Source organism: Bos javanicus, chromosome 28 (assembly GCF_032452875.1).
Source record: "Bos javanicus breed banteng chromosome 28, ARS-OSU_banteng_1.0, whole genome shotgun sequence".
NCBI classification, from domain to species: domain Eukaryota; kingdom Metazoa; phylum Chordata; class Mammalia; order Artiodactyla; family Bovidae; genus Bos; species Bos javanicus.
In genome coordinates this window covers 4,231,740-4,259,471 of record NC_083895.1, presented here as the reverse complement: position 1 = coordinate 4,259,471, position 27,732 = coordinate 4,231,740, and the positions used below count along the sequence as shown (strand labels likewise).

Here is a 27,732-nt window from a genome sequence, read left to right as displayed (position 1 = left end):
CCCCCCACCCCCGCAAGCCCCACCTGCCGCTGGCCCCTCGCACCCCACCGCGCCAGAGCGGTCGCCTGCCTTCCAGCCCCTCCCGGGGTGGGTGGCCGGGGCCCCGACTCCCGCTGCAGACCTGGGTTGCCTCCGGGCGGCCCGCGAGCCCCTCCGCATTCGGCTTCCAGGAAACCAGAGGACCGGCGAGGGCGCGGGTGGAGGGGGTGCTCTCTGTCTGGGGCTCCCTTGGCAGGCCTCAGGCACTTCTGGGCGGGGCCCCGGCCCCAGCCCCCGCCGCAGCCGCAGCCCCCGGCCCGTCCCCAGCCCCACCCCTCGACGCATCCTCGCAGGCAACCGCTGGGTCTCCCGCAGGCGCGCGCGCACAACACTCACACACACACACACAAAACAGTCACGCACACACACACACCCCCCACCGCCGCCGAGAAAGGTCGAGAGCCGGAGACCACGGGTAAGGGAGACGGAGAAAGAGGGAGAGAGAGAGACAGACAGCAAGAGGACCACACAGACTTCCAAACCCCCGGCCGCCACACCCTGTCCCCTCCATTCTGGGTTCCCCCGGCCCCCAGTCGACCAGACCCCACCGTCGCCCACCGACACACTCACACACACACTCTCCCGCACTCACCCTCTGGCCTGGGGGCGGGGGCTGGGTCTCGCCGTAGGTGGCCAAGCCGAAGGGGACCTTTGAGACCTCGGATGCGAGGAAGTCCGGGGGTCCCCACGGGTGATTGCCAGCCCCAGGGCACTGCGTCCAGCCGGGGCCCGCCGGCCCAAGGCTGACGCCCCCTCCCTTAGGGAAGCTGCTTCTGCCGCACGGCCTCTCTCTGAGGTGTGTCACGGTCTGTGCCAGTGTGTCTATCTCGGAGCGGATGCCATCCCCTGTCCCCTGTCCGTCTCCCGTTCTCCGTCTCTCTGTCAGTCGCTCGGTGTCTCCCTCTCTCTGTCTCTCCCTCCCCGTGTGTGCCTGCGCGCTCGTGTCTGTCTGTCTGTCTGTCTGTCTGTCTGCATCTGCCTCGCGCCGTCTTGGGAGTGTGTCTCTGAACCTTCATCTCTTTCTGTCTCTGTCTCTCCTGACCCCCGGCCTCCCACGGGTGCTATGGCTGTGGCCCTGGCTGCCGCGCTTGCGCCGGCCGGCTGTCTCCCGTGGCGTGGGTGCCTGCGAGTGTCTGTGTGTCTGTCCGTGTGCCTGCATGTCGCTCGTCTGCTCCCTCCGGAAGGTCCTGTGCTTGGAGGGCGGCGTGGGGGCAAGGGGGGCCTCGGGAGGGCGAAGGGGCGGGGCGGACGAGCTCTTGGTTCACCGCGCTGGTGGCTCCAGGTGGCTTTGGGCACCGGGCAGGTGCCGGGCAGGATGGGCGCTCAGGGCCACGGCTGGGCTGCGCACAGGCCCGCGGGAGGCTCAGAGGACCGCGGGCCCCAGCGGGCCCCGAAGCCAGAGAGCTCCGGGGCCACGTGGCCCTGAGCAGCGAAGGCCTTGGTGGGGTGGGGGGGGGGGGAGGGGAGGCGGGGCGGGGAGGGGGAGAGGTGGCGGAGGGGGCGGCGGCCTCCGAGCGGGGCCGGGCCTGGAGGGTCCCAGGGTGGGAGAGCGCCAAGACCTCCGCCCCGCCTCACCCCTCCGCGCCCCTCACCCCACCCCACCCCACCCCACGCCCGATCCGCCGCAGGCATGCCGGGCCGGCTGCTCCGGGTCCAGGGTCCCGGGTCCCGGAAGCCCCGTGGTCCCCGGGCCGGGCCAGGCGGGTGCTGGCCGGGGGTGGCGGTGTGCGGGGGCGGAGCGGCGTCGGCCGGCCACACGGCCGCCGGGACTCCGGTCGCGGGTCGTGCAGCTCAAGTGCAGCGCGCGCTCCGTGGAGAGCTGCGGCCGGCTGGGCCGAGCGGCAGGTCGGAGCGAAAGGCAGGCGCAGCGCAGGGCTCTTAGGGCGCCCGGCGGCGCCGCCCCGTCTACGGCCATACCACCCTGAACGCGCCCGATCTCGTCTGATCTCGGAAGCTAAGCAGGGTCGGGCCTGGTTAGTACTTGGATGGGAGACCGCCTGGGAATACCGGGTGCTGTAGGCTTTTCTTTTCTTTTTTTTTGCTTTTTTTTGCTTTGCCTCCCCTCTCCTTTAGCGCCCGCCCCCCACCCCCGCAAGCCCCACCTGCCGCTGGCCCTCGCACCCCACCGCGCCAGAGCGGCCGCCTGCCTCAGCCTCCCGGGTGGGTGGCCGGGGCCCCGACTCCCGCTGCAGACCTGGGTTGCCTCCGGGCGGCCCGCGAGCCCCTCCGCACGGCTTCCAGGAAACCAGGACCGGCGAGGGCGCGGGTGGAGGGGGTGCTCTCTGTCTGGGGCTCCCTTCGCAGGCCTCAGGCACTTCTGGGCGGGGCCCCGGCCCCAGCCGCCGCCGCAGCCGCAGCCCCCGGCCCGTCCCCCGCCCCACCCCTCGACGCATCTCGCAGGCTACCGCTGTGTCTCCCGCCGGCGCGCGCGCACACACTCCACACACACACACAAACAGCCAGCACACACACACACCCCCCCACCGCCGCCGAAAGGCCAGTGAGACCACGCTCAGTCCCTGAACCGGCTCTCTGCTGTCTCTGTCTCTCCTGACCCCCGGCCTCCCACGGGTGCTATGGCTGTCGCCCTGGCTGCCGCGCCGCCGGCCGGCTGTCTCCCGTGGCGTGGGTGCCTGCGAGTGTCTGTGTGTCTGTCCGTGTGCCTGCATGTCGCTCGTCTGCTCCCTCCGGAAGGTCCTGTGCTTGGAGGGCGGCGTGGGGGCAAGGGGGCCTCGGGAGGGCGAGGGCGGGGCGGACGAGCTCTTGGTTCACCGCGCTGGTGGCTCCAGGTGGCTTTGGGCACCGGGCAGGTGCCGGGCAGGATGGGCGCTCAGGGCCACGGCTGGGCTGCGCACAGGCCCGCGGGAGGCTCAGAGGACCGCGGGCCCCAGCGGGCCCCGAAGCCAGAGAGCTCCGGGGCCACGTGGCCCTGAGCAGCGAAGGCCTTGGTGGGGTGGGGGGCGAGGGGGGGGGAGGCGGGGCGGGGAGGGGGAGAGGTGGCGGAGGGGGCGGCGGCCTCCGAGCGGGGCCGGGCCTGGAGGGTCCCAGGGTGGGAGAGCGCCAAGACCTCCGCCCCGCCTCACCCCTCCGCGCCCCTCACCCCACCCCACCCCACCCCACGCCCGATCCGCCGCAGGCATGCCGGGCCGGCTGCTCCGGGTCCAGGGTCCCGGGTCCCGGAAGCCCCGTGGTCCCCGGGCCGGGCCAGGCGGGTGCTGGCCGGGGGTGGCGGTGTGCGGGGGGCGGAGCGGCGTCGGCCGGCCACACGGCCGCCGGGACTCCGGTCGCGGGTCGTGCAGCTCAAGTGCAGCGCGCGCTCCGTGGAGAGCTGCGGCCGGCTGGGCCGAGCGGCAGGTCGGAGCGAAGGCAGGCGCAGCGCAGGGCTCTTAGGGCGCCGGCGGCAGCCGCCCCGTCTACGGCCATACCACCCTGAACGCGCCCGATCTCGTCTGATCTCGGAAGCTAAGCAGGGTCGGGCCTGGTTAGTACTTGGATGGGAGACCGCCTGGGAATACCGGGTGCTGTAGGCTTTTCTTTTCTTTTTTTTTGCTTTTTTTTGCTTTTGCCTCCCCTCTCCTTTAGCGCCCGCCCCCCACCCCCGCAAGCCCCACCTGCCGCTGGCCCCTCGCACCCCACCGCGCTCAGAGCGGTCGCCTGCCTTCCAGCCCCTCCCGGGGTGGGTGGCCGGGGCCCCGACTCCCGCTGCAGACCTGGGTTGCCTCCGGGCGGCCCGCGAGCCCCTCCGCATTCGGCTTCCAGGAAACCAGAGGACCGGCGAGGGCGCGGGTGGAGGGGGTGCTCTCTGTCTGGGGCTCCCTTGGCAGGCCTCAGGCACTTCTGGGCGGGGCCCCGGCCCCAGCCCCCGCCGCAGCCGCAGCCCCCGGCCCGTCCCCAGCCCCACCCCTCGACGCATCCTCGCAGGCAACCGCTGGGTCTCCCGCAGGCGCGCGCGCACAACACTCACACACACACACACAAAACAGTCACGCACACACACACACCCCCCACCGCCGCCGAGAAAGGTCGAGAGCCGGAGACCACGGGTAAGGGAGACGGAGAAAGAGGGAGAGAGAGAGACAGACAGCAAGAGGACCACACAGACTTCCAAACCCCCGGCCGCCACACCCTGTCCCCTCCATTCTGGGTTCCCCCGGCCCCCAGTCGACCAGACCCCACCGTCGCCCACCGACACACTCACACACACACTCTCCCGCACTCACCCTCTGGCCTGGGGGCGGGGGCTGGGTCTCGCCGTAGGTGGCCAAGCCGAAGGGGACCTTTGAGACCTCGGATGCGAGGAAGTCCGGGGGTCCCCACGGGTGATTGCCAGCCCCAGGGCACTGCGTCCAGCCGGGGCCCGCCGGCCCAAGGCTGACGCCCCCTCCCTTAGGGAAGCTGCTTCTGCCGCACGGCCTCTCTCTGAGGTGTGTCACGGTCTGTGCCAGTGTGTCTATCTCGGAGCGGATGCCATCCCCTGTCCCCTGTCCGTCTCCCGTTCTCCGTCTCTCTGTCAGTCGCTCGGTGTCTCCCTCTCTCTGTCTCTCCCTCCCCGTGTGTGCCTGCGCGCTCGTGTCTGTCTGTCTGTCTGTCTGTCTGTCTGCATCTGCCTCGCGCCGTCTTGGGAGTGTGTCTCTGAACCTTCATCTCTTTCTGTCTCTGTCTCTCCTGACCCCCGGCCTCCCACGGGTGCTATGGCTGTGGCCCTGGCTGCCGCGCTTGCGCCGGCCGGCTGTCTCCCGTGGCGTGGGTGCCTGCGAGTGTCTGTGTGTCTGTCCGTGTGCCTGCATGTCGCTCGTCTGCTCCCTCCGGAAGGTCCTGTGCTTGGAGGGCGGCGTGGGGGCAAGGGGGGCCTCGGGAGGGCGAAGGGGCGGGGCGGACGAGCTCTTGGTTCACCGCGCTGGTGGCTCCAGGTGGCTTTGGGCACCGGGCAGGTGCCGGGCAGGATGGGCGCTCAGGGCCACGGCTGGGCTGCGCACAGGCCCGCGGGAGGCTCAGAGGACCGCGGGCCCCAGCGGGCCCCGAAGCCAGAGAGCTCCGGGGCCACGTGGCCCTGAGCAGCGAAGGCCTTGGTGGGGTGGGGGGGAGGGGGGAGGGGAGGCGGGGCGGGGAGGGGGAGAGGTGGCGGAGGGGGCGGCGGCCTCCGAGCGGGGCCGGGCCTGGAGGGTCCCAGGGTGGGAGAGCGCCAAGACCTCCGCCCCGCCTCACCCCTCCGCGCCCCTCACCCCACCCCACCCCACCCCACGCCCGATCCGCCGCAGGCATGCCGGGCCGGCTGCTCCGGGTCCAGGGTCCCGGGTCCCGGAAGCCCCGTGGTCCCCGGGCCGGGCCAGGCGGGTGCTGGCCGGGGGTGGCGGTGTGCGGGGGGCGGAGCGGCGTCGGCCGGCCACACGGCCGCCGGGACTCCGGTCGCGGGTCGTGCAGCTCAAGTGCAGCGCGCGCTCCGTGGAGAGCTGCGGCCGGCTGGGCCGAGCGGCAGGTCGGAGCGAAAGGCAGGCGCAGCGCAGGGCTCTTAGGGCGCCCGGCGGCAGCCGCCCCGTCTACGGCCATACCACCCTGAACGCGCCCGATCTCGTCTGATCTCGGAAGCTAAGCAGGGTCGGGCCTGGTTAGTACTTGGATGGGAGACCGCCTGGGAATACCGGGTGCTGTAGGCTTTTCTTTTCTTTTTTTTTGCTTTTTTTTGCTTTTGCCTCCCCTCTCCTTTAGCGCCCGCCCCCCACCCCCGCAAGCCCCACCTGCCGCTGGCCCCTCGCACCCCACCGCGCTCAGAGCGGTCGCCTGCCTTCCAGCCCCTCCCGGGGTGGGTGGCCGGGGCCCCGACTCCCGCTGCAGACCTGGGTTGCCTCCGGGCGGCCCGCGAGCCCCTCCGCATTCGGCTTCCAGGAAACCAGAGGACCGGCGAGGGCGCGGGTGGAGGGGGTGCTCTCTGTCTGGGGCTCCCTTGGCAGGCCTCAGGCACTTCTGGGCGGGGCCCCGGCCCCAGCCCCCGCCGCAGCCGCAGCCCCCGGCCCGTCCCCAGCCCCACCCCTCGACGCATCCTCGCAGGCAACCGCTGGGTCTCCCGCAGGCGCGCGCGCACAACACTCACACACACACACACACAAAACAGTCACGCACACACACACACCCCCCCACCGCCGCCGAGAAAGGTCGAGAGCCGGAGACCACGGGTAAGGGAGACGGAGAAAGAGGGAGAGAGAGAGACAGACAGCAAGAGGACCACACAGACTTCCAAACCCCCGGCCGCCACACCCTGTCCCCTCCATTCTGGGTTCCCCCGGCCCCCAGTCGACCAGACCCCACCGTCGCCCACCGACACACTCACACACACACTCTCCCGCACTCACCCTCTGGCCTGGGGGCGGGGGCTGGGTCTCGCCGTAGGTGGCCAAGCCGAAGGGGACCTTTGAGACCTCGGATGCGAGGAAGTCCGGGGGTCCCCACGGGTGATTGCCAGCCCCAGGGCACTGCGTCCAGCCGGGGCCCGCCGGCCCAAGGCTGACGCCCCCTCCCTTAGGGAAGCTGCTTCTGCCGCACGGCCTCTCTCTGAGGTGTGTCACGGTCTGTGCCAGTGTGTCTATCTCGGAGCGGATGCCATCCCCTGTCCCCTGTCCGTCTCCCGTTCTCCGTCTCTCTGTCAGTCGCTCGGTGTCTCCCTCTCTCTGTCTCTCCCTCCCCGTGTGTGCCTGCGCGCTCGTGTCTGTCTGTCTGTCTGTCTGTCTGTCTGCATCTGCCTCGCGCCGTCTTGGGAGTGTGTCTCTGAACCTTCATCTCTTTCTGTCTCTGTCTCTCCTGACCCCCGGCCTCCCACGGGTGCTATGGCTGTGGCCCTGGCTGCCGCGCTTGCGCCGGCCGGCTGTCTCCCGTGGCGTGGGTGCCTGCGAGTGTCTGTGTGTCTGTCCGTGTGCCTGCATGTCGCTCGTCTGCTCCCTCCGGAAGGTCCTGTGCTTGGAGGGCGGCGTGGGGGCAAGGGGGGCCTCGGGAGGGCGAAGGGGCGGGGCGGACGAGCTCTTGGTTCACCGCGCTGGTGGCTCCAGGTGGCTTTGGGCACCGGGCAGGTGCCGGGCAGGATGGGCGCTCAGGGCCACGGCTGGGCTGCGCACAGGCCCGCGGGAGGCTCAGAGGACCGCGGGCCCCAGCGGGCCCCGAAGCCAGAGAGCTCCGGGGCCACGTGGCCCTGAGCAGCGAAGGCCTTGGTGGGGTGGGGGGGCGAGGGGGGAGGGGAGGCGGGGCGGGGAGGGGGAGAGGTGGCGGAGGGGGCGGCGGCCTCCGAGCGGGGCCGGGCCTGGAGGGTCCCAGGGTGGGAGAGCGCCAAGACCTCCGCCCCGCCTCACCCCTCCGCGCCCCTCACCCCACCCCACCCCACCCCACGCCCGATCCGCCGCAGGCATGCCGGGCCGGCTGCTCCGGGTCCAGGGTCCCGGGTCCCGGAAGCCCCGTGGTCCCCGGGCCGGGCCAGGCGGGTGCTGGCCGGGGGTGGCGGTGTGCGGGGGGCGGAGCGGCGTCGGCCGGCCACACGGCCGCCGGGACTCCGGTCGCGGGTCGTGCAGCTCAAGTGCAGCGCGCGCTCCGTGGAGAGCTGCGGCCGGCTGGGCCGAGCGGCAGGTCGGAGCGAAAGGCAGGCGCAGCGCAGGGCTCTTAGGGCGCCCGGCGGCAGCCGCCCCGTCTACGGCCATACCACCCTGAACGCGCCCGATCTCGTCTGATCTCGGAAGCTAAGCAGGGTCGGGCCTGGTTAGTACTTGGATGGGAGACCGCCTGGGAATACCGGGTGCTGTAGGCTTTTCTTTTCTTTTTTTTTTTTTTTGCTTTTGCCTCCCCTCTCCTTTAGCGCCCGCCCCCCACCCCCGCAAGCCCCACCTGCCGCTGGCCCCTCGCACCCCACCGCGCTCAGAGCGGTCGCCTGCCTTCCAGCCCCTCCCGGGGTGGGTGGCCGGGGCCCCGACTCCCGCTGCAGACCTGGGTTGCCTCCGGGCGGCCCGCGAGCCCCTCCGCATTCGGCTTCCAGGAAACCAGAGGACCGGCGAGGGCGCGGGTGGAGGGGGTGCTCTCTGTCTGGGGCTCCCTTGGCAGGCCTCAGGCACTTCTGGGCGGGGCCCCGGCCCCAGCCCCCGCCGCAGCCGCAGCCCCCGGCCCGTCCCCAGCCCCACCCCTCGACGCATCCTCGCAGGCAACCGCTGGGTCTCCCGCAGGCGCGCGCGCACAACACTCACACACACACACACAAAACAGTCACGCACACACACACACCCCCCCACCGCCGCCGAGAAAGGTCGAGAGCCGGAGACCACGGGTAAGGGAGACGGAGAAAGAGGGAGAGAGAGAGACAGACAGCAAGAGGACCACACAGACTTCCAAACCCCCGGCCGCCACACCCTGTCCCCTCCATTCTGGGTTCCCCCGGCCCCCAGTCGACCAGACCCCACCGTCGCCCACCGACACACTCACACACACACTCTCCCGCACTCACCCTCTGGCCTGGGGGCGGGGGCTGGGTCTCGCCGTAGGTGGCCAAGCCGAAGGGGACCTTTGAGACCTCGGATGCGAGGAAGTCCGGGGGTCCCCACGGGTGATTGCCAGCCCCAGGGCACTGCGTCCAGCCGGGGCCCGCCGGCCCAAGGCTGACGCCCCCTCCCTTAGGGAAGCTGCTTCTGCCGCACGGCCTCTCTCTGAGGTGTGTCACGGTCTGTGCCAGTGTGTCTATCTCGGAGCGGATGCCATCCCCTGTCCCCTGTCCGTCTCCCGTTCTCCGTCTCTCTGTCAGTCGCTCGGTGTCTCCCTCTCTCTGTCTCTCCCTCCCCGTGTGTGCCTGCGCGCTCGTGTCTGTCTGTCTGTCTGTCTGTCTGTCTGCATCTGCCTCGCGCCGTCTTGGGAGTGTGTCTCTGAACCTTCATCTCTTTCTGTCTCTGTCTCTCCTGACCCCCGGCCTCCCACGGGTGCTATGGCTGTGGCCCTGGCTGCCGCGCTTGCGCCGGCCGGCTGTCTCCCGTGGCGTGGGTGCCTGCGAGTGTCTGTGTGTCTGTCCGTGTGCCTGCATGTCGCTCGTCTGCTCCCTCCGGAAGGTCCTGTGCTTGGAGGGCGGCGTGGGGGCAAGGGGGGCCTCGGGAGGGCGAAGGGGCGGGGCGGACGAGCTCTTGGTTCACCGCGCTGGTGGCTCCAGGTGGCTTTGGGCACCGGGCAGGTGCCGGGCAGGATGGGCGCTCAGGGCCACGGCTGGGCTGCGCACAGGCCCGCGGGAGGCTCAGAGGACCGCGGGCCCCAGCGGGCCCCGAAGCCAGAGAGCTCCGGGGCCACGTGGCCCTGAGCAGCGAAGGCCTTGGTGGGGTGGGGGGGCGAGGGGGGAGGGGAGGCGGGGCGGGGAGGGGGAGAGGTGGCGGAGGGGGCGGCGGCCTCCGAGCGGGGCCGGGCCTGGAGGGTCCCAGGGTGGGAGAGCGCCAAGACCTCCGCCCCGCCTCACCCCTCCGCGCCCCTCACCCCACCCCACCCCACCCCACGCCCGATCCGCCGCAGGCATGCCGGGCCGGCTGCTCCGGGTCCAGGGTCCCGGGTCCCGGAAGCCCCGTGGTCCCCGGGCCGGGCCAGGCGGGTGCTGGCCGGGGGTGGCGGTGTGCGGGGGGCGGAGCGGCGTCGGCCGGCCACACGGCCGCCGGGACTCCGGTCGCGGGTCGTGCAGCTCAAGTGCAGCGCGCGCTCCGTGGAGAGCTGCGGCCGGCTGGGCCGAGCGGCAGGTCGGAGCGAAAGGCAGGCGCAGCGCAGGGCTCTTAGGGCGCCCGGCGGCAGCCGCCCCGTCTACGGCCATACCACCCTGAACGCGCCCGATCTCGTCTGATCTCGGAAGCTAAGCAGGGTCGGGCCTGGTTAGTACTTGGATGGGAGACCGCCTGGGAATACCGGGTGCTGTAGGCTTTTCTTTTCTTTTTTTTTGCTTTTTTTTGCTTTTGCCTCCCCTCTCCTTTAGCGCCCGCCCCCCACCCCCGCAAGCCCCACCTGCCGCTGGCCCCTCGCACCCCACCGCGCTCAGAGCGGTCGCCTGCCTTCCAGCCCCTCCCGGGGTGGGTGGCCGGGGCCCCGACTCCCGCTGCAGACCTGGGTTGCCTCCGGGCGGCCCGCGAGCCCCTCCGCATTCGGCTTCCAGGAAACCAGAGGACCGGCGAGGGCGCGGGTGGAGGGGGTGCTCTCTGTCTGGGGCTCCCTTGGCAGGCCTCAGGCACTTCTGGGCGGGGCCCCGGCCCCAGCCCCCGCCGCAGCCGCAGCCCCCGGCCCGTCCCCAGCCCCACCCCTCGACGCATCCTCGCAGGCAACCGCTGGGTCTCCCGCAGGCGCGCGCGCACAACACTCACACACACACACACAAAACAGTCACGCACACACACACACCCCCCCACCGCCGCCGAGAAAGGTCGAGAGCCGGAGACCACGGGTAAGGGAGACGGAGAAAGAGGGAGAGAGAGAGACAGACAGCAAGAGGACCACACAGACTTCCAAACCCCCGGCCGCCACACCCTGTCCCCTCCATTCTGGGTTCCCCCCGGCCCCCAGTCGACCAGACCCCACCGTCGCCCACCGACACACTCACACACACACTCTCCCGCACTCACCCTCTGGCCTGGGGCGGGGGCTGGGTCTCGCCGTAGGTGGCCAAGCCGAAGGGGACCTTTGAGACCTCGGATGCGAGGAAGTCCGGGGGTCCCCACGGGTGATTGCCAGCCCCAGGGCACTGCGTCCAGCCGGGGCCCGCCGGCCCAAGGCTGACGCCCCCTCCCTTAGGGAAGCTGCTTCTGCCGCACGGCCTCTCTCTGAGGTGTGTCACGGTCTGTGCCAGTGTGTCTATCTCGGAGCGGATGCCATCCCCTGTCCCCTGTCCGTCTCCCGTTCTCCGTCTCTCTGTCAGTCGCTCGGTGTCTCCCTCTCTCTGTCTCTCCCTCCCCGTGTGTGCCTGCGCGCTCGTGTCTGTCTGTCTGTCTGTCTGTCTGTCTGCATCTGCCTCGCGCCGTCTTGGGAGTGTGTCTCTGAACCTTCATCTCTTTCTGTCTCTGTCTCTCCTGACCCCCGGCCTCCCACGGGTGCTATGGCTGTGGCCCTGGCTGCCGCGCTTGCGCCGGCCGGCTGTCTCCCGTGGCGTGGGTGCCTGCGAGTGTCTGTGTGTCTGTCCGTGTGCCTGCATGTCGCTCGTCTGCTCCCTCCGGAAGGTCCTGTGCTTGGAGGGCGGCGTGGGGGCAAGGGGGGCCTCGGGAGGGCGAAGGGGCGGGGCGGACGAGCTCTTGGTTCACCGCGCTGGTGGCTCCAGGTGGCTTTGGGCACCGGGCAGGTGCCGGGCAGGATGGGCGCTCAGGGCCACGGCTGGGCTGCGCACAGGCCCGCGGGAGGCTCAGAGGACCGCGGGCCCCAGCGGGCCCCGAAGCCAGAGAGCTCCGGGGCCACGTGGCCCTGAGCAGCGAAGGCCTTGGTGGGGTGGGGGGGGGGGGGGGAGGGGAGGCGGGGCGGGGAGGGGGGAGAGGTGGCGGAGGGGGGCGGCGGCCTCCGAGCGGGGCCGGGCCTGGAGGGTCCCAGGGTGGGAGAGCGCCAAGACCTCCGCCCCGCCTCACCCCTCCGCGCCCCTCACCCCACCCCACCCCACCCCACGCCCGATCCGCCGCAGGCATGCCGGGCCGGCTGCTCCGGGTCCAGGGTCCCGGGTCCCGGAAGCCCCGTGGTCCCCGGGCCGGGCCAGGCGGGTGCTGGCCGGGGGTGGCGGTGTGCGGGGGGCGGAGCGGCGTCGGCCGGCCACACGGCCGCCGGGACTCCGGTCGCGGGTCGTGCAGCTCAAGTGCAGCGCGCGCTCCGTGGAGAGCTGCGGCCGGCTGGGCCGAGCGGCAGGTCGGAGCGAAAGGCAGGCGCAGCGCAGGGCTCTTAGGGCGCCCGGCGGCAGCCGCCCCGTCTACGGCCATACCACCCTGAACGCGCCCGATCTCGTCTGATCTCGGAAGCTAAGCAGGGTCGGGCCTGGTTAGTACTTGGATGGGAGACCGCCTGGGAATACCGGGTGCTGTAGGCTTTTCTTTTCTTTTTTTTTTGCTTTTTTTTGCTTTTGCCTCCCCTCTCCTTTAGCGCCCGCCCCCCACCCCCGCAAGCCCCACCTGCCGCTGGCCCCTCGCACCCCACCGCGCTCAGAGCGGTCGCCTGCCTTCCAGCCCCTCCCGGGGTGGGTGGCCGGGGCCCCGACTCCCGCTGCAGACCTGGGTTGCCTCCGGGCGGCCCGCGAGCCCCTCCGCATTCGGCTTCCAGGAAACCAGAGGACCGGCGAGGGCGCGGGTGGAGGGGGTGCTCTCTGTCTGGGGCTCCCTTGGCAGGCCTCAGGCACTTCTGGGCGGGGCCCCGGCCCCAGCCCCCGCCGCAGCCGCAGCCCCCGGCCCGTCCCCAGCCCCACCCCTCGACGCATCCTCGCAGGCAACCGCTGGGTCTCCCGCAGGCGCGCGCGCACAACACTCACACACACACACACAAAACAGTCACGCACACACACACACCCCCCCACCGCCGCCGAGAAAGGTCGAGAGCCGGAGACCACGGGTAAGGGAGACGGAGAAAGAGGGAGAGAGAGAGACAGACAGCAAGAGGACCACACAGACTTCCAAACCCCCGGCCGCCACACCCTGTCCCCTCCATTCTGGGTTCCCCCGGCCCCCAGTCGACCAGACCCCACCGTCGCCCACCGACACACTCACACACACACTCTCCCGCACTCACCCTCTGGCCTGGGGGCGGGGGCTGGGTCTCGCCGTAGGTGGCCAAGCCGAAGGGGACCTTTGAGACCTCGGATGCGAGGAAGTCCGGGGGTCCCCACGGGTGATTGCCAGCCCCAGGGCACTGCGTCCAGCCGGGGCCCGCCGGCCCAAGGCTGACGCCCCCTCCCTTAGGGAAGCTGCTTCTGCCGCACGGCCTCTCTCTGAGGTGTGTCACGGTCTGTGCCAGTGTGTCTATCTCGGAGCGGATGCCATCCCCTGTCCCCTGTCCGTCTCCCGTTCTCCGTCTCTCTGTCAGTCGCTCGGTGTCTCCCTCTCTCTGTCTCTCCCTCCCCGTGTGTGCCTGCGCGCTCGTGTCTGTCTGTCTGTCTGTCTGTCTGTCTGCATCTGCCTCGCGCCGTCTTGGGAGTGTGTCTCTGAACCTTCATCTCTTTCTGTCTCTGTCTCTCCTGACCCCCGGCCTCCCACGGGTGCTATGGCTGTGGCCCTGGCTGCCGCGCTTGCGCCGGCCGGCTGTCTCCCGTGGCGTGGGTGCCTGCGAGTGTCTGTGTGTCTGTCCGTGTGCCTGCATGTCGCTCGTCTGCTCCCTCCGGAAGGTCCTGTGCTTGGAGGGCGGCGTGGGGGCAAGGGGGGCCTCGGGAGGGCGAAGGGGCGGGGCGGACGAGCTCTTGGTTCACCGCGCTGGTGGCTCCAGGTGGCTTTGGGCACCGGGCAGGTGCCGGGCAGGATGGGCGCTCAGGGCCACGGCTGGGCTGCGCACAGGCCCGCGGGAGGCTCAGAGGACCGCGGGCCCCAGCGGGCCCCGAAGCCAGAGAGCTCCGGGGCCACGTGGCCCTGAGCAGCGAAGGCCTTGGTGGGGTGGGGGGGGGGGGGGGGGGGCGGGGCGGGGGGGGGGGAGAGGTGGCGGAGGGGGCGGCGGCCTCCGAGCGGGGCCGGGCCTGGAGGGTCCCAGGGTGGGAGAGCGCCAAGACCTCCGCCCCGCCTCACCCCTCCGCGCCCCTCACCCCACCCCACCCCACCCCACGCCCGATCCGCCGCAGGCATGCCGGGCCGGCTGCTCCGGGTCCAGGGTCCCGGGTCCCGGAAGCCCCGTGGTCCCCGGGCCGGGCCAGGCGGGTGCTGGCCGGGGGTGGCGGTGTGCGGGGGGCGGAGCGGCGTCGGCCGGCCACACGGCCGCCGGGACTCCGGTCGCGGGTCGTGCAGCTCAAGTGCAGCGCGCGCTCCGTGGAGAGCTGCGGCCGGCTGGGCCGAGCGGCAGGTCGGAGCGAAAGGCAGGCGCAGCGCAGGGCTCTTAGGGCGCCCGGCGGCAGCCGCCCCGTCTACGGCCATACCACCCTGAACGCGCCCGATCTCGTCTGATCTCGGAAGCTAAGCAGGGTCGGGCCTGGTTAGTACTTGGATGGGAGACCGCCTGGGAATACCGGGTGCTGTAGGCTTTTCTTTTCTTTTTTTTTTGCTTTTTTTTGCTTTTGCCTCCCCTCTCCTTTAGCGCCCGCCCCCCACCCCCGCAAGCCCCACCTGCCGCTGGCCCCTCGCACCCCACCGCGCTCAGAGCGGTCGCCTGCCTTCCAGCCCCTCCCGGGGTGGGTGGCCGGGGCCCCGACTCCCGCTGCAGACCTGGGTTGCCTCCGGGCGGCCCGCGAGCCCCTCCGCATTCGGCTTCCAGGAAACCAGAGGACCGGCGAGGGCGCGGGTGGAGGGGGTGCTCTCTGTCTGGGGCTCCCTTGGCAGGCCTCAGGCACTTCTGGGCGGGGCCCCGGCCCCAGCCCCCGCCGCAGCCGCAGCCCCCGGCCCGTCCCCAGCCCCACCCCTCGACGCATCCTCGCAGGCAACCGCTGGGTCTCCCGCAGGCGCGCGCGCACAACACTCACACACACACACACAAAACAGTCACGCACACACACACACCCCCCCACCGCCGCCGAGAAAGGTCGAGAGCCGGAGACCACGGGTAAGGGAGACGGAGAAAGAGGGAGAGAGAGAGACAGACAGCAAGAGGACCACACAGACTTCCAAACCCCCGGCCGCCACACCCTGTCCCCTCCATTCTGGGTTCCCCCCGGCCCCCAGTCGACCAGACCCCACCGTCGCCCACCGACACACTCACACACACACTCTCCCGCACTCACCCTCTGGCCTGGGGGCGGGGGCTGGGTCTCGCCGTAGGTGGCCAAGCCGAAGGGGACCTTTGAGACCTCGGATGCGAGGAAGTCCGGGGGTCCCCACGGGTGATTGCCAGCCCCAGGGCACTGCGTCCAGCCGGGGCCCGCCGGCCCAAGGCTGACGCCCCCTCCCTTAGGGAAGCTGCTTCTGCCGCACGGCCTCTCTCTGAGGTGTGTCACGGTCTGTGCCAGTGTGTCTATCTCGGAGCGGATGCCATCCCCTGTCCCCTGTCCGTCTCCCGTTCTCCGTCTCTCTGTCAGTCGCTCGGTGTCTCCCTCTCTCTGTCTCTCCCTCCCCGTGTGTGCCTGCGCGCTCGTGTCTGTCTGTCTGTCTGTCTGTCTGTCTGCATCTGCCTCGCGCCGTCTTGGGAGTGTGTCTCTGAACCTTCATCTCTTTCTGTCTCTGTCTCTCCTGACCCCCGGCCTCCCACGGGTGCTATGGCTGTGGCCCTGGCTGCCGCGCTTGCGCCGGCCGGCTGTCTCCCGTGGCGTGGGTGCCTGCGAGTGTCTGTGTGTCTGTCCGTGTGCCTGCATGTCGCTCGTCTGCTCCCTCCGGAAGGTCCTGTGCTTGGAGGGCGGCGTGGGGGCAAGGGGGGCCTCGGGAGGGCGAAGGGGCGGGGCGGACGAGCTCTTGGTTCACCGCGCTGGTGGCTCCAGGTGGCTTTGGGCACCGGGCAGGTGCCGGGCAGGATGGGCGCTCAGGGCCACGGCTGGGCTGCGCACAGGCCCGCGGGAGGCTCAGAGGACCGCGGGCCCCAGCGGGCCCCGAAGCCAGAGAGCTCCGGGGCCACGTGGCCCTGAGCAGCGAAGGCCTTGGTGGGGTGGGGGGGGGGGGGGGAGGGGAGGCGGGGCGGGGAGGGGGGAGAGGTGGCGGAGGGGGGCGGCGGCCTCCGAGCGGGGCCGGGCCTGGAGGGTCCCAGGGTGGGAGAGCGCCAAGACCTCCGCCCCGCCTCACCCCTCCGCGCCCCTCACCCCACCCCACCCCACCCCACGCCCGATCCGCCGCAGGCATGCCGGGCCGGCTGCTCCGGGTCCAGGGTCCCGGGTCCCGGAAGCCCCGTGGTCCCCGGGCCGGGCCAGGCGGGTGCTGGCCGGGGGTGGCGGTGTGCGGGGGGCGGAGCGGCGTCGGCCGGCCACACGGCCGCCGGGACTCCGGTCGCGGGTCGTGCAGCTCAAGTGCAGCGCGCGCTCCGTGGAGAGCTGCGGCCGGCTGGGCCGAGCGGCAGGTCGGAGCGAAAGGCAGGCGCAGCGCAGGGCTCTTAGGGCGCCCGGCGGCAGCCGCCCCGTCTACGGCCATACCACCCTGAACGCGCCCGATCTCGTCTGATCTCGGAAGCTAAGCAGGGTCGGGCCTGGTTAGTACTTGGATGGGAGACCGCCTGGGAATACCGGGTGCTGTAGGCTTTTCTTTTCTTTTTTTTTTGCTTTTTTTTGCTTTTGCCTCCCCTCTCCTTTAGCGCCCGCCCCCCACCCCCGCAAGCCCCACCTGCCGCTGGCCCCTCGCACCCCACCGCGCTCAGAGCGGTCGCCTGCCTTCCAGCCCCTCCCGGGGTGGGTGGCCGGGGCCCCGACTCCCGCTGCAGACCTGGGTTGCCTCCGGGCGGCCCGCGAGCCCCTCCGCATTCGGCTTCCAGGAAACCAGAGGACCGGCGAGGGCGCGGGTGGAGGGGGTGCTCTCTGTCTGGGGCTCCCTTGGCAGGCCTCAGGCACTTCTGGGCGGGGCCCCGGCCCCAGCCCCCGCCGCAGCCGCAGCCCCCGGCCCGTCCCCAGCCCCACCCCTCGACGCATCCTCGCAGGCAACCGCTGGGTCTCCCGCAGGCGCGCGCGCACAACACTCACACACACACACACAAAACAGTCACGCACACACACACACCCCCCCACCGCCGCCGAGAAAGGTCGAGAGCCGGAGACCACGGGTAAGGGAGACGGAGAAAGAGGGAGAGAGAGAGACAGACAGCAAGAGGACCACACAGACTTCCAAACCCCCGGCCGCCACACCCTGTCCCCTCCATTCTGGGTTCCCCCCGGCCCCCAGTCGACCAGACCCCACCGTCGCCCACCGACACACTCACACACACACTCTCCCGCACTCACCCTCTGGCCTGGGGGCGGGGGCTGGGTCTCGCCGTAGGTGGCCAAGCCGAAGGGGACCTTTGAGACCTCGGATGCGAGGAAGTCCGGGGGTCCCCACGGGTGATTGCCAGCCCCAGGGCACTGCGTCCAGCCGGGGCCCGCCGGCCCAAGGCTGACGCCCCCTCCCTTAGGGAAGCTGCTTCTGCCGCACGGCCTCTCTCTGAGGTGTGTCACGGTCTGTGCCAGTGTGTCTATCTCGGAGCGGATGCCATCCCCTGTCCCCTGTCCGTCTCCCGTTCTCCGTCTCTCTGTCAGTCGCTCGGTGTCTCCCTCTCTCTGTCTCTCCCTCCCCGTGTGTGCCTGCGCGCTCGTGTCTGTCTGTCTGTCTGTCTGTCTGTCTGCATCTGCCTCGCGCCGTCTTGGGAGTGTGTCTCTGAACCTTCATCTCTTTCTGTCTCTGTCTCTCCTGACCCCCGGCCTCCCACGGGTGCTATGGCTGTGGCCCTGGCTGCCGCGCTTGCGCCGGCCGGCTGTCTCCCGTGGCGTGGGTGCCTGCGAGTGTCTGTGTGTCTGTCCGTGTGCCTGCATGTCGCTCGTCTGCTCCCTCCGGAAGGTCCTGTGCTTGGAGGGCGGCGTGGGGGCAAGGGGGGCCTCGGGAGGGCGAAGGGGCGGGGCGGACGAGCTCTTGGTTCACCGCGCTGGTGGCTCCAGGTGGCTTTGGGCACCGGGCAGGTGCCGGGCAGGATGGGCGCTCAGGGCCACGGCTGGGCTGCGCACAGGCCCGCGGGAGGCTCAGAGGACCGCGGGCCCCAGCGGGCCCCGAAGCCAGAGAGCTCCGGGGCCACGTGGCCCTGAGCAGCGAAGGCCTTGGTGGGGTGGGGGGGCGAGGGGGGGAGGGGAGGCGGGGCGGGGAGGGGGAGAGGTGGCGGAGGGGGGCGGCGGCCTCCGAGCGGGGCCGGGCCTGGAGGGTCCCAGGGTGGGAGAGCGCCAAGACCTCCGCCCCGCCTCACCCCTCCGCGCCCCTCACCCCACCCCACCCCACCCCACGCCCGATCCGCCGCAGGCATGCCGGGCCGGCTGCTCCGGGTCCAGGGTCCCGGGTCCCGGAAGCCCCGTGGTCCCCGGGCCGGGCCAGGCGGGTGCTGGCCGGGGGTGGCGGTGTGCGGGGGGCGGAGCGGCGTCGGCCGGCCACACGGCCGCCGGGACTCCGGTCGCGGGTCGTGCAGCTCAAGTGCAGCGCGCGCTCCGTGGAGAGCTGCGGCCGGCTGGGCCGAGCGGCAGGTCGGAGCGAAAGGCAGGCGCAGCGCAGGGCTCTTAGGGCGCCCGGCGGCAGCCGCCCCCGTCTACGGCCATACCACCCTGAACGCGCCCGATCTCGTCTGATCTCGGAAGCTAAGCAGGGTCGGGCCTGGTTAGTACTTGGATGGGAGACCGCCTGGGAATACCGGGTGCTGTAGGCTTTTCTTTTCTTTTTTTTTTGCTTTTTTTTGCTTTTGCCTCCCCTCTCCTTTAGCGCCCGCCCCCCACCCCCGCAAGCCCCACCTGCCGCTGGCCCCTCGCACCCCACCGCGCTCAGAGCGGTCGCCTGCCTTCCAGCCCCTCCCGGGGTGGGTGGCCGGGGCCCCGACTCCCGCTGCAGACCTGGGTTGCCTCCGGGCGGCCCGCGAGCCCCTCCGCATTCGGCTTCCAGGAAACCAGAGGACCGGCGAGGGCGCGGGTGGAGGGGGTGCTCTCTGTCTGGGGCTCCCTTGGCAGGCCTCAGGCACTTCTGGGCGGGGCCCCGGCCCCAGCCCCCGCCGCAGCCGCAGCCCCCGGCCCGTCCCCAGCCCCACCCCTCGACGCATCCTCGCAGGCAACCGCTGGGTCTCCCGCAGGCGCGCGCGCACAACACTCACACACACACACACAAAACAGTCACGCACACACACACACCCCCCCACCGCCGCCGAGAAAGGTCGAGAGCCGGAGACCACGGGTAAGGGAGACGGAGAAAGAGGGAGAGAGAGAGACAGACAGCAAGAGGACCACACAGACTTCCAAACCCCCGGCCGCCACACCCTGTCCCCTCCATTCTGGGTTCCCCCCGGCCCCCAGTCGACCAGACCCCACCGTCGCCCACCGACACACTCACACACACACTCTCCCGCACTCACCCTCTGGCCTGGGGGCGGGGGCTGGGTCTCGCCGTAGGTGGCCAAGCCGAAGGGGACCTTTGAGACCTCGGATGCGAGGAAGTCCGGGGGTCCCCACGGGTGATTGCCAGCCCCAGGGCACTGCGTCCAGCCGGGGCCCGCCGGCCCAAGGCTGACGCCCCCTCCCTTAGGGAAGCTGCTTCTGCCGCACGGCCTCTCTCTGAGGTGTGTCACGGTCTGTGCCAGTGTGTCTATCTCGGAGCGGATGCCATCCCCTGTCCCCTGTCCGTCTCCCGTTCTCCGTCTCTCTGTCAGTCGCTCGGTGTCTCCCTCTCTCTGTCTCTCCCTCCCCGTGTGTGCCTGCGCGCTCGTGTCTGTCTGTCTGTCTGTCTGTCTGTCTGCATCTGCCTCGCGCCGTCTTGGGAGTGTGTCTCTGAACCTTCATCTCTTTCTGTCTCTGTCTCTCCTGACCCCCGGCCTCCCACGGGTGCTATGGCTGTGGCCCTGGCTGCCGCGCTTGCGCCGGCCGGCTGTCTCCCGTGGCGTGGGTGCCTGCGAGTGTCTGTGTGTCTGTCCGTGTGCCTGCATGTCGCTCGTCTGCTCCCTCCGGAAGGTCCTGTGCTTGGAGGGCGGCGTGGGGGCAAGGGGGGCCTCGGGAGGGCGAAGGGGCGGGGCGGACGAGCTCTTGGTTCACCGCGCTGGTGGCTCCAGGTGGCTTTGGGCACCGGGCAGGTGCCGGGCAGGATGGGCGCTCAGGGCCACGGCTGGGCTGCGCACAGGCCCGCGGGAGGCTCAGAGGACCGCGGGCCCCAGCGGGCCCCGAAGCCAGAGAGCTCCGGGGCCACGTGGCCCTGAGCAGCGAAGGCCTTGGTGGGGTGGGGGGGGGGGGAGGGGAGGCGGGGCGGGGAGGGGGGAGAGGTGGCGGAGGGGGGCGGCGGCCTCCGAGCGGGGCCGGGCCTGGAGGGTCCCAGGGTGGGAGAGCGCCAAGACCTCCGCCCCGCCTCACCCCTCCGCGCCCCTCACCCCACCCCACCCCACCCCACGCCCGATCCGCCGCAGGCATGCCGGGCCGGCTGCTCCGGGTCCAGGGTCCCGGGTCCCGGAAGCCCCGTGGTCCCCCGGGCCGGGCCAGGCGGGTGCTGGCCGGGGGTGGCGGTGTGCGGGGGGCGGAGCGGCGTCGGCCGGCCACACGGCCGCCGGGACTCCGGTCGCGGGTCGTGCAGCTCAAGTGCAGCGCGCGCTCCGTGGAGAGCTGCGGCCGGCTGGGCCGAGCGGCAGGTCGGAGCGAAAGGCAGGCGCAGCGCAGGGCTCTTAGGGCGCCCGGCGGCAGCCGCCCCCGTCTACGGCCATACCACCCTGAACGCGCCCGATCTCGTCTGATCTCGGAAGCTAAGCAGGGTCGGGCCTGGTTAGTACTTGGATGGGAGACCGCCTGGGAATACCGGGTGCTGTAGGCTTTTCTTTTCTTTTTTTTTTGCTTTTTTTTGCTTTTGCCTCCCCTCTCCTTTAGCGCCCGCCCCCCACCCCCGCAAGCCCCACCTGCCGCTGGCCCCTCGCACCCCACCGCGCTCAGAGCGGTCGCCTGCCTTCCAGCCCCTCCCGGGGTGGGTGGCCGGGGCCCCGACTCCCGCTGCAGACCTGGGTTGCCTCCGGGCGGCCCGCGAGCCCCTCCGCATTCGGCTTCCAGGAAACCAGAGGACCGGCGAGGGCGCGGGTGGAGGGGGTGCTCTCTGTCTGGGGCTCCCTTGGCAGGCCTCAGGCACTTCTGGGCGGGGCCCCGGCCCCAGCCCCCGCCGCAGCCGCAGCCCCCGGCCCGTCCCCAGCCCCACCCCTCGACGCATCCTCGCAGGCAACCGCTGGGTCTCCCGCAGGCGCGCGCGCACAACACTCACACACACACACACAAAACAGTCACGCACACACACACACCCCCCCACCGCCGCCGAGAAAGGTCGAGAGCCGGAGACCACGGGTAAGGGAGACGGAGAAAGAGGGAGAGAGAGAGACAGACAGCAAGAGGACCACACAGACTTCCAAACCCCCGGCCGCCACACCCTGTCCCCTCCATTCTGGGTTCCCCCGGCCCCCAGTCGACCAGACCCCACCGTCGCCCACCGACACACTCACACACACACTCTCCCGCACTCACCCTCTGGCCTGGGGGCGGGGGCTGGGTCTCGCCGTAGGTGGCCAAGCCGAAGGGGACCTTTGAGACCTCGGATGCGAGGAAGTCCGGGGGTCCCCACGGGTGATTGCCAGCCCCAGGGCACTGCGTCCAGCCGGGGCCCGCCGGCCCAAGGCTGACGCCCCCTCCCTTAGGGAAGCTGCTTCTGCCGCACGGCCTCTCTCTGAGGTGTGTCACGGTCTGTGCCAGTGTGTCTATCTCGGAGCGGATGCCATCCCCTGTCCCCTGTCCGTCTCCCGTTCTCCGTCTCTCTGTCAGTCGCTCGGTGTCTCCCTCTCTCTGTCTCTCCCTCCCCGTGTGTGCCTGCGCGCTCGTGTCTGTCTGTCTGTCTGTCTGTCTGTCTGCATCTGCCTCGCGCCGTCTTGGGAGTGTGTCTCTGAACCTTCATCTCTTTCTGTCTCTGTCTCTCCTGACCCCCGGCCTCCCACGGGTGCTATGGCTGTGGCCCTGGCTGCCGCGCTTGCGCCGGCCGGCTGTCTCCCGTGGCGTGGGTGCCTGCGAGTGTCTGTGTGTCTGTCCGTGTGCCTGCATGTCGCTCGTCTGCTCCCTCCGGAAGGTCCTGTGCTTGGAGGGCGGCGTGGGGGCAAGGGGGGCCTCGGGAGGGCGAAGGGGCGGGGCGGACGAGCTCTTGGTTCACCGCGCTGGTGGCTCCAGGTGGCTTTGGGCACCGGGCAGGTGCCGGGCAGGATGGGCGCTCAGGGCCACGGCTGGGCTGCGCACAGGCCCGCGGGAGGCTCAGAGGACCGCGGGCCCCAGCGGGCCCCGAAGCCAGAGAGCTCCGGGGCCACGTGGCCCTGAGCAGCGAAGGCCTTGGTGGGGTGGGGGGGGGGGGGGAGGGGAGGCGGGGCGGGGAGGGGGGAGAGGTGGCGGAGGGGGGCGGCGGCCTCCGAGCGGGGCCGGGCCTGGAGGGTCCCAGGGTGGGAGAGCGCCAAGACCTCCGCCCCGCCTCACCCCTCCGCGCCCCTCACCCCACCCCACCCCACCCCACGCCCGATCCGCCGCAGGCATGCCGGGCCGGCTGCTCCGGGTCCAGGGTCCCGGGTCCCGGAAGCCCCGTGGTCCCCGGGCCGGGCCAGGCGGGTGCTGGCCGGGGGTGGCGGTGTGCGGGGGGCGGAGCGGCGTCGGCCGGCCACACGGCCGCCGGGACTCCGGTCGCGGGTCGTGCAGCTCAAGTGCAGCGCGCGCTCCGTGGAGAGCTGCGGCCGGCTGGGCCGAGCGGCAGGTCGGAGCGAAAGGCAGGCGCAGCGCAGGGCTCTTAGGGCGCCCGGCGGCAGCCGCCCCGTCTACGGCCATACCACCCTGAACGCGCCCGATCTCGTCTGATCTCGGAAGCTAAGCAGGGTCGGGCCTGGTTAGTACTTGGATGGGAGACCGCCTGGGAATACCGGGTGCTGTAGGCTTTTCTTTTCTTTTTTTTTTGCTTTTTTTTGCTTTTGCCTCCCCTCTCCTTTAGCGCCCGCCCCCCACCCCCGCAAGCCCCACCTGCCGCTGGCCCCTCGCACCCCACCGCGCTCAGAGCGGTCGCCTGCCTTCCAGCCCCTCCCGGGGTGGGTGGCCGGGGCCCCGACTCCCGCTGCAGACCTGGGTTGCCTCCGGGCGGCCCGCGAGCCCCTCCGCATTCGGCTTCCAGGAAACCAGAGGACCGGCGAGGGCGCGGGTGGAGGGGGTGCTCTCTGTCTGGGGCTCCCTTGGCAGGCCTCAGGCACTTCTGGGCGGGGCCCCGGCCCCAGCCCCCGCCGCAGCCGCAGCCCCCGGCCCGTCCCCAGCCCCACCCCTCGACGCATCCTCGCAGGCAACCGCTGGGTCTCCCGCAGGCGCGCGCGCACAACACTCACACACACACACACAAAACAGTCACGCACACACACACACCCCCCCACCGCCGCCGAGAAAGGTCGAGAGCCGGAGACCACGGGTAAGGGAGACGGAGAAAGAGGGAGAGAGAGAGACAGACAGCAAGAGGACCACACAGACTTCCAAACCCCCGGCCGCCACACCCTGTCCCCTCCATTCTGGGTTCCCCCGGCCCCCAGTCGACCAGACCCCACCGTCGCCCACCGACACACTCACACACACACTCTCCCGCACTCACCCTCTGGCCTGGGGGCGGGGGCTGGGTCTCGCCGTAGGTGGCCAAGCCGAAGGGGACCTTTGAGACCTCGGATGCGAGGAAGTCCGGGGGTCCCCACGGGTGATTGCCAGCCCCAGGGCACTGCGTCCAGCCGGGGCCCGCCGGCCCAAGGCTGACGCCCCCTCCCTTAGGGAAGCTGCTTCTGCCGCACGGCCTCTCTCTGAGGTGTGTCACGGTCTGTGCCAGTGTGTCTATCTCGGAGCGGATGCCATCCCCTGTCCCCTGTCCGTCTCCCGTTCTCCGTCTCTCTGTCAGTCGCTCGGTGTCTCCCTCTCTCTGTCTCTCCCTCCCCGTGTGTGCCTGCGCGCTCGTGTCTGTCTGTCTGTCTGTCTGTCTGTCTGCATCTGCCTCGCGCCGTCTTGGGAGTGTGTCTCTGAACCTTCATCTCTTTCTGTCTCTGTCTCTCCTGACCCCCGGCCTCCCACGGGTGCTATGGCTGTGGCCCTGGCTGCCGCGCTTGCGCCGGCCGGCTGTCTCCCGTGGCGTGGGTGCCTGCGAGTGTCTGTGTGTCTGTCCGTGTGCCTGCATGTCGCTCGTCTGCTCCCTCCGGAAGGTCCTGTGCTTGGAGGGCGGCGTGGGGGCAAGGGGGGCCTCGGGAGGGCGAAGGGGCGGGGCGGACGAGCTCTTGGTTCACCGCGCTGGTGGCTCCAGGTGGCTTTGGGCACCGGGCAGGTGCCGGGCAGGATGGGCGCTCAGGGCCACGGCTGGGCTGCGCACAGGCCCGCGGGAGGCTCAGAGGACCGCGGGCCCCAGCGGGCCCCGAAGCCAGAGAGCTCCGGGGCCACGTGGCCCTGAGCAGCGAAGGCCTTGGTGGGGTGGGGGGGGGGGGGGAGGGGAGGCGGGGCGGGGAGGGGGGAGAGGTGGCGGAGGGGGGCGGCGGCCTCCGAGCGGGGCCGGGCCTGGAGGGTCCCAGGGTGGGAGAGCGCCAAGACCTCCGCCCCGCCTCACCCCTCCGCGCCCCTCACCCCACCCCACCCCACCCCACGCCCGATCCGCCGCAGGCATGCCGGGCCGGCTGCTCCGGGTCCAGGGTCCCGGGTCCCGGAAGCCCCGTGGTCCCCGGGCCGGGCCAGGCGGGTGCTGGCCGGGGGTGGCGGTGTGCGGGGGGCGGAGCGGCGTCGGCCGGCCACACGGCCGCCGGGACTCCGGTCGCGGGTCGTGCAGCTCAAGTGCAGCGCGCGCTCCGTGGAGAGCTGCGGCCGGCTGGGCCGAGCGGCAGGTCGGAGCGAAAGGCAGGCGCAGCGCAGGGCTCTTAGGGCGCCCGGCGGCAGCCGCCCCCGTCTACGGCCATACCACCCTGAACGCGCCCGATCTCGTCTGATCTCGGAAGCTAAGCAGGGTCGGGCCTGGTTAGTACTTGGATGGGAGACCGCCTGGGAATACCGGGTGCTGTAGGCTTTTCTTTTCTTTTTTTTTTGCTTTTTTTTGCTTTTGCCTCCCCTCTCCTTTAGCGCCCGCCCCCCACCCCCGCAAGCCCCACCTGCCGCTGGCCCCTCGCACCCCACCGCGCTCAGAGCGGTCGCCTGCCTTCCAGCCCCTCCCGGGGTGGGTGGCCGGGGCCCCGACTCCCGCTGCAGACCTGGGTTGCCTCCGGGCGGCCCGCGAGCCCCTCCGCATTCGGCTTCCAGGAAACCAGAGGACCGGCGAGGGCGCGGGTGGAGGGGGTGCTCTCTGTCTGGGGCTCCCTTGGCAGGCCTCAGGCACTTCTGGGCGGGGCCCCGGCCCCAGCCCCCGCCGCAGCCGCAGCCCCCGGCCCGTCCCCAGCCCCACCCCTCGACGCATCCTCGCAGGCAACCGCTGGGTCTCCCGCAGGCGCGCGCGCACAACACTCACACACACACACACAAAACAGTCACGCACACACACACACCCCCCCACCGCCGCCGAGAAAGGTCGAGAGCCGGAGACCACGGGTAAGGGAGACGGAGAAAGAGGGAGAGAGAGAGACAGACAGCAAGAGGACCACACAGACTTCCAAACCCCCGGCCGCCACACCCTGTCCCCTCCATTCTGGGTTCCCCCGGCCCCCAGTCGACCAGACCCCACCGTCGCCCACCGACACACTCACACACACACTCTCCCGCACTCACCCTCTGGCCTGGGGGCGGGGGCTGGGTCTCGCCGTAGGTGGCCAAGCCGAAGGGGACCTTTGAGACCTCGGATGCGAGGAAGTCCGGGGGTCCCCACGGGTGATTGCCAGCCCCAGGGCACTGCGTCCAGCCGGGGCCCGCCGGCCCAAGGCTGACGCCCCCTCCCTTAGGGAAGCTGCTTCTGCCGCACGGCCTCTCTCTGAGGTGTGTCACGGTCTGTGCCAGTGTGTCTATCTCGGAGCGGATGCCATCCCCTGTCCCCTGTCCGTCTCCCGTTCTCCGTCTCTCTGTCAGTCGCTCGGTGTCTCCCTCTCTCTGTCTCTCCCTCCCCGTGTGTGCCTGCGCGCTCGTGTCTGTCTGTCTGTCTGTCTGTCTGTCTGCATCTGCCTCGCGCCGTCTTGGGAGTGTGTCTCTGAACCTTCATCTCTTTCTGTCTCTGTCTCTCCTGACCCCCGGCCTCCCACGGGTGCTATGGCTGTGGCCCTGGCTGCCGCGCTTGCGCCGGCCGGCTGTCTCCCGTGGCGTGGGTGCCTGCGAGTGTCTGTGTGTCTGTCCGTGTGCCTGCATGTCGCTCGTCTGCTCCCTCCGGAAGGTCCTGTGCTTGGAGGGCGGCGTGGGGGCAAGGGGGGCCTCGGGAGGGCGAAGGGGCGGGGCGGACGAGCTCTTGGTTCACCGCGCTGGTGGCTCCAGGTGGCTTTGGGCACCGGGCAGGTGCCGGGCAGGATGGGCGCTCAGGGCCACGGCTGGGCTGCGCACAGGCCCGCGGGAGGCTCAGAGGACCGCGGGCCCCAGCGGGCCCCGAAGCCAGAGAGCTCCGGGGCCACGTGGCCCTGAGCAGCGAAGGCCTTGGTGGGGTGGGGGGGGCGAGGGGGGGAGGGGAGGCGGGGCGGGGAGGGGGGAGAGGTGGCGGAGGGGGGCGGCGGCCTCCGAGCGGGGCCGGGCCTGGAGGGTCCCAGGGTGGGAGAGCGCCAAGACCTCCGCCCCGCCTCACCCCTCCGCGCCCCTCACCCCACCCCACCCCACCCCACGCCCGATCCGCCGCAGGCATGCCGGGCCGGCTGCTCCGGGTCCAGGGTCCCGGGTCCCGGAAGCCCCGTGGTCCCCGGGCCGGGCCAGGCGGGTGCTGGCCGGGGGTGGCGGTGTGCGGGGGGCGGAGCGGCGTCGGCCGGCCACACGGCCGCCGGGACTCCGGTCGCGGGTCGTGCAGCTCAAGTGCAGCGCGCGCTCCGTGGAGAGCTGCGGCCGGCTGGGCCGAGCGGCAGGTCGGAGCGAAAGGCAGGCGCAGCGCAGGGCTCTTAGGGCGCCCGGCGGCAGCCGCCCCCGTCTACGGCCATACCACCCTGAACGCGCCCGATCTCGTCTGATCTCGGAAGCTAAGCAGGGTCGGGCCTGGTTAGTACTTGGATGGGAGACCGCCTGGGAATACCGGGTGCTGTAGGCTTTTCTTTTCTTTTTTTTTTGCTTTTTTTTGCTTTTGCCTCCCCTCTCCTTTAGCGCCCGCCCCCCACCCCCGCAAGCCCCACCTGCCGCTGGCCCCTCGCACCCCACCGCGCTCAGAGCGGTCGCCTGCCTTCCAGCCCCTCCCGGGGTGGGTGGCCGGGGCCCCGACTCCCGCTGCAGACCTGGGTTGCCTCCGGGCGGCCCGCGAGCCCCTCCGCATTCGGCTTCCAGGAAACCAGAGGACCGGCGAGGGCGCGGGTGGAGGGGGTGCTCTCTGTCTGGGGCTCCCTTGGCAGGCCTCAGGCACTTCTGGGCGGGGCCCCGGCCCCAGCCCCCGCCGCAGCCGCAGCCCCCGGCCCGTCCCCAGCCCCACCCCTCGACGCATCCTCGCAGGCAACCGCTGGGTCTCCCGCAGGCGCGCGCGCACAACACTCACACACACACACACAAAACAGTCACGCACACACACACACCCCCCCACCGCCGCCGAGAAAGGTCGAGAGCCGGAGACCACGGGTAAGGGAGACGGAGAAAGAGGGAGAGAGAGAGACAGACAGCAAGAGGACCACACAGACTTCCAAACCCCCGGCCGCCACACCCTGTCCCCTCCATTCTGGGTTCCCCCCGGCCCCCAGTCGACCAGACCCCACCGTCGCCCACCGACACACTCACACACACACTCTCCCGCACTCACCCTCTGGCCTGGGGGCGGGGGCTGGGTCTCGCCGTAGGTGGCCAAGCCGAAGGGGACCTTT

At 71.3% G+C, this 27,732-nt stretch overlaps 13 non-coding genes across 13 annotated transcripts; all 13 read left to right on the top strand.

The window, feature by feature from the left end:
- Positions 1–1,942: 1,942 nt before the first annotated feature.
- On the top strand, positions 1,943–2,061 carry LOC133240779 (5S ribosomal RNA). The gene has a single exon (XR_009734378.1). It is a non-coding gene; the product is annotated as a 5S ribosomal RNA (ribosomal RNA).
- Positions 2,062–3,450: 1,389 nt separating this feature from the next.
- On the top strand, positions 3,451–3,569 carry LOC133240778 (5S ribosomal RNA). The gene has a single exon (XR_009734377.1). It is a non-coding gene; the product is annotated as a 5S ribosomal RNA (ribosomal RNA).
- A 2,005-nt stretch (positions 3,570–5,574) lies between these two features.
- LOC133240777 (5S ribosomal RNA) lies at positions 5,575–5,693 on the top strand. Its single transcript, XR_009734376.1, has one exon. It is a non-coding gene; the product is annotated as a 5S ribosomal RNA (ribosomal RNA).
- A 2,010-nt stretch (positions 5,694–7,703) lies between these two features.
- LOC133240775 (5S ribosomal RNA) lies at positions 7,704–7,822 on the top strand. The gene has a single exon (XR_009734375.1). It is a non-coding gene; the product is annotated as a 5S ribosomal RNA (ribosomal RNA).
- Positions 7,823–9,826: 2,004 nt separating this feature from the next.
- LOC133240774 (5S ribosomal RNA) lies at positions 9,827–9,945 on the top strand. Its single transcript, XR_009734374.1, has one exon. It is a non-coding gene; the product is annotated as a 5S ribosomal RNA (ribosomal RNA).
- A 2,009-nt stretch (positions 9,946–11,954) lies between these two features.
- Positions 11,955–12,073, top strand: LOC133240773 (5S ribosomal RNA). The gene has a single exon (XR_009734373.1). It is a non-coding gene; the product is annotated as a 5S ribosomal RNA (ribosomal RNA).
- A 2,005-nt stretch (positions 12,074–14,078) lies between these two features.
- Positions 14,079–14,197, top strand: LOC133240771 (5S ribosomal RNA). The gene has a single exon (XR_009734371.1). It is a non-coding gene; the product is annotated as a 5S ribosomal RNA (ribosomal RNA).
- A 2,011-nt stretch (positions 14,198–16,208) lies between these two features.
- Positions 16,209–16,327, top strand: LOC133240770 (5S ribosomal RNA). The gene has a single exon (XR_009734370.1). It is a non-coding gene; the product is annotated as a 5S ribosomal RNA (ribosomal RNA).
- A 2,013-nt stretch (positions 16,328–18,340) lies between these two features.
- Positions 18,341–18,459, top strand: LOC133240769 (5S ribosomal RNA). The gene has a single exon (XR_009734369.1). It is a non-coding gene; the product is annotated as a 5S ribosomal RNA (ribosomal RNA).
- Positions 18,460–20,469: 2,010 nt separating this feature from the next.
- Positions 20,470–20,588, top strand: LOC133240768 (5S ribosomal RNA). Its single transcript, XR_009734368.1, has one exon. It is a non-coding gene; the product is annotated as a 5S ribosomal RNA (ribosomal RNA).
- A 2,009-nt stretch (positions 20,589–22,597) lies between these two features.
- On the top strand, positions 22,598–22,716 carry LOC133240767 (5S ribosomal RNA). Its single transcript, XR_009734367.1, has one exon. It is a non-coding gene; the product is annotated as a 5S ribosomal RNA (ribosomal RNA).
- Positions 22,717–24,726: 2,010 nt separating this feature from the next.
- On the top strand, positions 24,727–24,845 carry LOC133240766 (5S ribosomal RNA). The gene has a single exon (XR_009734366.1). It is a non-coding gene; the product is annotated as a 5S ribosomal RNA (ribosomal RNA).
- Positions 24,846–26,859: 2,014 nt separating this feature from the next.
- Positions 26,860–26,978, top strand: LOC133240765 (5S ribosomal RNA). The gene has a single exon (XR_009734365.1). It is a non-coding gene; the product is annotated as a 5S ribosomal RNA (ribosomal RNA).
- The last annotated feature ends 754 nt before the right edge of the window (positions 26,979–27,732 follow it).